This window comes from Puma concolor, chromosome E2 (assembly GCF_028749965.1).
Source record: "Puma concolor isolate L17-30 chromosome E2, mPumCon1.1.hap2, whole genome shotgun sequence".
NCBI classification, from domain to species: Eukaryota; Metazoa; Chordata; class Mammalia; order Carnivora; family Felidae; genus Puma; species Puma concolor.
The window spans coordinates 13,941,687-13,948,367 of record NC_141681.1 but is presented as its reverse complement, the minus strand read 5'-3'; the positions used below and the strand labels follow the sequence as shown (position 1 = coordinate 13,948,367).

Below are 6,681 nucleotides of genomic sequence, written 5' to 3'. Positions count from 1 at the left end.
TTAGTCAGAGAAAGACAAATATCATAAGATTCATTCATATGAGGACTTTAAGACACAAAACAGATTAACATAAGTGAAGGGAAACAAAAATAATATAAAAACAGGGAGGGGGACAAAACAGAAGAGACTCATAAATATGGAGAACAAACAGAGGGTTACTGGAGGGGTTGTGGGAGGGGGGATGGGCTAAATGGGTAAGGGGCACTAAGGAATCTACTTCTGAAACATTGTTGTACTATATACTAACTTGGATGTAAATTAAAAAAAATTTAAGTGTATAATTCAGTGGGATTCTTTTTTTAGTAGATTCACAAAGTTGTGCAACAATCGCCCACAATCTAATTCCAGAACATTTTCATTACCCCCAAAATAAACTGTATTCATTAGCAGTCACTGTGTATTTCCTGCCCTCCCCCACCCCCAGTCCCTGGGAACCACTAATCTGCTTTTTGTCTCTATGGATTTGCTTCCTCTAGACATTTTGTATTAATGGAGTCATATGGTATGTGGCCCTTTATGACTGGCTTCTTTCACTTGGTGTAATGTTTTCAGGGTTCATTCATCTTGTACCATGTGATAAACTGCATGTTGTCCCCCTAAATTCCTATGTTGAAGCCCTAGCCCTGAGTGTGATGGTATTTGAGATGGGACTTCTGGGAGGTAATTAGGGTAACTGGGAGGTAGATCAGGGTTAGATGAGGTCACGAGGGTGGGGCCTCACGATGGGATTTGTACCTTTGTAAGAAGAGACACAGGGGGGACTTCAGCTCAGGTCATGAGCTTGGGCCCTGCATCGGGCTCTCTGCTGTCAGCCCAGAGCCTGCTTCAGATATTCTGTCCCCCTCTCTCTTTCTGCCCCTCCCCCACTCATTCTCTTTTCTCTCTCTGTCCCAAAATAAATAAATAAACTTAAAAAAAAAAGAGAGACACCAGAGAGTTTGCTAGCGGTTTCTGTGTGCCCCCACAGAGAAGAGATCGTGTGAGCACAAAACGAGAAGGCAACCACCTGCAACAAGGGGAGAGGCCACACCAGAAACCTCCATTCTTGGGGCACCTCGGTGGCTCATTCGGTTAAGTGTCCATGGGGCGCCTGGGTGGCGCAGTCGGTTAAGTGTCCGACTTCAGCCAGGTCACGATCTCGCGGTCCGTGAGTTCGAGCCCCGCGTCGGGCTCTGGGCTGATGGCTCAGAGCCTGGAGCCTGTTTCCGATTCTGTGTCTCCCTCTCTCTCTGCCCCTCCCCTGTTCATGCTCTGTCTCTCTCTGTCCCAAAAATAAATAAACGTTGAAAAAAAAAATAATAATAAGTGTCCAACTTTGGCTCGGGTCATGATCTCATGATTCATGAGTTTGAGCCCCTAGTCAGGCTCTGTGCTGACAGTGCTGAGCCTGGAGCCTGCTTGGGATTCTGTGTCTCCTCTCTCTGCCCCTCTCCTGTTCCCACTCCGTGTGTGTCTCTCTCTCAAAAATAGATAAACATTTAAAAAAATTTTTTTGTAAAGAAATGAAGAAACCAACCATTCCAGCACACTGATCTCAGATTTCCAGAACCATGAGCAAGTACATTTCTGTTCTTTAAGCCACCCTAACTATGGCATTTTATTATGGCAGCTCAAGCAAACTAAGACATGAGATTTATCAGTACTTCATTCCTTTTTAAAAAAAATTTTAAGGTTTTATTTTTAAGTAATCTCTACACCCAACCTGGGGCTCGAACTCACAACCCCAAGATCAAGAGTTGCACATTCCACCAACTGAGCCAGCAAGGTGCCCCTCCCTTTTATTTTTCTTTTTTAAGGGCCAAAACATTTTAACCCCTTAGTTGTTTTTTCCTTTTTTAAAGAGTATTTTAATTTTATTTTATATTTTTTAATGTTTATTTATTTATTTTGAGAGAGAGAGAAAGTGCAAGTGGGGGAAGGGCAGAGAGGGGAGTGGGGAGAGAGAATCCCAAACAGGCTCCGTGCTGTAAGTGCAGAGCCCAACTCAGGGCTCGAGCTCACGAACCATAGCATGACCTGAGCCAAAAATCCAGAGTCAGACGTTTACTCAATTGAGCCATCCAGGTGCCCAAAGAGGATTTTATTTTATTATTTATTTTTTTCAAGTAGGTTCCACACCCAGTGTGGGGCTCGAACTCACAACCCTGAGATCAAGAATCGTAATCTCTACCAACTGAGCCAGCCAGGTGCCACCCCCCATTTTTTTGCCTTTTTAAATAAAGTTAAACAGCCGAACAAAAATTCACAAACTGCTTCCCTGTCCAAGCCGTTCCTCCCTCCCACACCCTTTCCTTCACCTTATTCACACAGACCCAGGGTATCCACATGAGAAGAAGAAACTGATCCAAGAACATGGAAAAGTGAAGAAGAAAGGAGGTGAATTTTGTCCACATTCAAGGTCATACTGAGCAAGTCTGCACTCTCTGGATTTTGGATGGTTTTCTCTTGCTAGCCAAATTGAAAAAGGAAATTCCCTGGACCAGATGCTTCAAAGCTGAAGGCCCAGCACCACCAAAGAATGCCAAAGAAAATACAGTTGGCATCAAACTCACCCATATTCATGCCCTTCTCACCCAGGTCCTGTCCAATGTACAGTGACTCTTCTTCTTGGGACCAGTGGGGACAATAAAAGCTTCTCTGACTTCTTGAACTTTTTCTCCTCCTCGTTCTAAGCTTCAGCACTGGCTCCCCTGAGCCCATCTGCATGATGCTCCAAGGCTCATTTTTGGTAAGTTTTCTTGATCTTGTCCTCAGAGGCATTCGTGTCCACTCCCAGAATCTTGTAATAATCTTTCCTTTTCTTCACTCCAGCTGTGCATTTTTTAGGAGCTGTATTTGTTCTTATGTTTTCTCCGTCTGCTGCACTTTTCCACAGTCCTGCACTGCCTCTTCATATTTTTCTGTGCCCATGTTACACTGAGCTCTTCCCATGGAGTATTGTAAGTGAGTGGCATCGAGCTTCACTGCATTTGTGCTGTCTTCTATTGCACCATCTCCTTTCCTAAGCTTGGAATGATCTGTACCCCAATTATAGTAGAGTTCAGCATTTGTTTTTATATTGTTGGGGTCTGTTCCCCAAGGCTTCTGTGTACAGTTCACATGCCAGCTTGTAATTTCCTTCTTTAAATGCTTTATTCCCATCCTCTTTGCTTTAAGTGCTTTGGCATTTCTGCAAGCCAGGTAGTCATTTTGATGATCAGGAGCCATCTTGGGAGCCTGTACAAAAAACTGAAGTGCCTTCTCAATACAGTCTTCATAATATAGGCAAAGACCTCATTCCTACACAGCATGCACATTGGTGGAATGTCACTGGCCACAAACTGTGCTTCTGGATAATGACCCAGCATTGCTAAATAGTATGCTTTGGTGATTTTGAAGCAATGGCAGGCAGGGAACACTCTATGCAGAAAACCACTTTCCGAAAATCCGACTTCTCAAAATCTGTTTCTGTTATTTTCTCATATTCTATGAGCATTCTTGAACTCCTGTTGTGCCTGAGAATTTTTTGATCCAGTTGCAGGACTCTCTGGAAACTGTGACATGCTGCCATGGCATTCCCTTGAGATAGGGGGCATTTGCCTTCCCATAGATGTCCCCAGGGGAAACTGTCATTCAACTTCACTGCTGTGCATCTCCAAAAGTTTCCTGGAACCCTCTGAGCATCATGAAAGCGGCTGCTCAATTCTCATTACAGCTAGAATTTTTAGGACACATATCTTTGTCCTTTGTATAATGGTTACAAGCTTCATTATAATCTTTCCTGGTATGGTTCGCATTTCCTTTTTCCTTGAAAGACTCTGCCTCCCTCCTTACTTCATTGCGGAGCAGCTCTGGTTCTGTCACCACCATTAACACATGGCACTCCGCAGCAACACTGTCTTACCACTGAGACCATACTTCATTCCTTTTTATCGTCAAATAATATTCCATTGTATGGATACACATTTTCTCTAGTCCTTCACCAGCTGAGGGACATTTGGGTTGTTCTCATTAGGGGGCTATTATGAATAGTCCTGCTATGAACATTTGTGTGGACATGTTTTCTCTTGGGTATATTCCCAGGAATGGGGTTGCCAGGTCATATGGTCACTCTGTGTTTGACTTTTTGAGGGAACCATTCAGTCTGTTTTCCAAAGGAGTTTTCCAAAGTGTATATCCCATCAGCAGTGAATGAGGCTCTGATTTCTCCACAGCCTTGTCAACATTTGTTACTCTTTTTTATTATACCCATCAGTGGGTGCAAAATGTGGTTTCTACTTGTATTTTCCTGATGACTACAGAGCATCTTTTCATGTGCTTACTGGCCATTTATCTTCTTTAGAAAAAAGTCTATTGAAGTCCTTTGCCTGTTTTTAAAATAGATTATCTCTTTATTTTTTATTTTTTAAGAATTCATTTTTAAGTAATCTCCACACCTAACATGGGGCTCGAATTCAAGATGCCAAGATCAAGAGTCAGGCATCTCTACCTTTTTATTTTTGAGTTGTAAAAGCTCTTTATACATTCTGGGTTCTAGACTCTCATCAGATACATGATTTGTAACTATGTTCTCCCATTTTGTGGGTTGTCTTTTCACTTTCTTGATAGTGTCCCAGCATGCACAAAAGTTTTTAAATTTGATGAAGTCCAGTTTATCTTTTTTTTTTTTTTCTTTTTTGGTTGTCTTTGCTTTTGGTGTCCCATCTAAGAAACTGTAGCCTAATCCAAGGTCACAAAGATTTATATATGTTTCATTCTAAGAGGTTTATAGTTGTAGCTCTTACATTTAAGTCTGTGATAGATCTGGAGTTAATTTTTGTATATGATGTGAGCTAAGAGCCCAACTTCATTCTTTTTCATGTGGCCAGCTGTCCGAGCACCATTTTTTTTTAATATATGAAATTTATTGTCAAATTGGTTTCCATACAACACCCAGTGCTCATCCCAAAAGATGCCCTCTTCAATACCCATCACCCACCCTCCCCTCCCTCCCACCCCCCATCAGCCCTCAGTTTGTTCTGTTTTTAAGAGTCTCTTATGCTTTGGCTCTCTCCCACTCTAACCTCTCTTTTTTTTTTTTTTTTCCTTCCCCTCCCCCATGGGTTCCTGTTAAGTTTCTCAGGGTCCACATAAGAGTGAAAACATATGGTATCTGTCTTTCTCTGTATGGCTTATTTCACTTAGCATAACACTCTCCAGTTCCATTCACGTTGCTACAAAAGGCCCTATTTCATTCTTTCTCATTGCCACGTAGTACTCCATTGTGTATATAAACCACAATTTCTTTATCCATTCATCAGGTGATGGACATTTAGGCTCTTTCCATAATTTGGCTATTGTTCAGAGTGCTGCTATAAACATTGGGGTCCAAGTGCCCCTATGCATCAGTACTCCTGTATCCCTTGGATAAATTCCTAGCAGTGCTACTGCTGGGTCATAGGGTAGGTCTATTCTTGATTTTTTGAGGAAACTCCACACTGTTTTCCAGAGTGGCTGCACCAGTTTGCATTCCCACCAACAGTGCAAGAGGGCTCCTGTTTCTCCACATCCTCTCCAGCATCTATAGTCTCCTGATTTGTTCATTTTGGCCACTCTGACTGGCGTAAGGTGATATCTGAGTGTGGTTTTGATTTGTATTTCCCTGATGAGGAGCGACGTTGAGCATCTTTTCATGTGCCTGTTGGCCATCTGGATGTCTTCTTTAGAGAAGTGTCTATTCATGTTTTTTGCCCATTTCTTCACTGGATTGTTTTTCGGGTGTGAAGTTTGGTGAGCTCTTTATAGATTTTGGATACTAGCCCTTTGTCCGGTATGTCATTTGCAAATATCTTTTCCCATTCCGTTGGTTGCCTTTTAGTTTTGTTGATTGTTTCCTTTGCTGTGCAGAAGCTTTTTGTCTTCATTAGGTCCCAAGAGTTCATTTTGCTTTTAATTCCCTTGCCTCTGGGGATGTGTCAAGTAAGAAATTGCTATGGCTGAGGTCAGAGAGGTCTTTTCCTGCTTTCTCCTCTAGGGTTTTGATGGTTTCCTGTCTCACATTCAGGTCCTTTATCCATTTTGAGTTTATTTTTGTGAATGGTGTGAGAAAGTGGTCTAGTTTCAACCTTCTGCATGTTGCTGTCCAGTTCTCCCAGCACCATTTGTTAAAGAGGCTGTCTTTTTTCCATTGGATATTCTTTCCTGCTTTGCCAAAGATTAGTTGGCCATACTTTTGTGGGTCTAATTCTGGGGTTTCTATTGTATTCCATTGGTCTGTGTGTCTGTTTTTGTGCCAAAACCATGCTGTCTTGATGATTACAGCTTTGTAGTAGAGGCTAAAGTCTGGGATTGTGATGCCTCCTGATTTGGTCTTCTTCAAAATTACTTTGGCTATTCAGGGCCTTAGGTAGTTCCATATGAATCTTAGGATTGCTTGTTCTAGCTTCGAGAAGAATGCTGGTGCAATTTTGATTGGGATTGCATTGAATGTGTAGATAGCTTTGGGTAGTATTGACATTTTGACAATATTTATTCTTCCAACCCATGAGCACGGAATGTTTTTCCATTTCTTTATATCTTCTTCAATTTCCTTCCTAAGCTTTCTATAGTTTTCAGCATACAGATCTTGTACATCTTTGGTTAGATTTATTCCTAGGTATTTTATGCTTCTTGGTGCAATTGTGAATGGGATCAGTTTCTTTATTTGTCTTTCCGTTGCTTCAT

The 6,681-nt window shown here is 41.9% G+C and overlaps 1 protein-coding gene and 1 pseudogene across 4 annotated transcripts in view; both read right to left on the bottom strand.

Annotated features, from left to right (window-relative positions):
* The window catches only part of IL34 (interleukin 34), a 79,872-nt gene that overhangs the window by 17,451 nt on the left and 55,740 nt on the right, over window positions 1-6,681 (bottom strand). The window lies entirely within an intron of this gene.
* LOC112857467 (dnaJ homolog subfamily C member 7 pseudogene) lies at window positions 1,669-4,970 on the bottom strand (annotated as a pseudogene).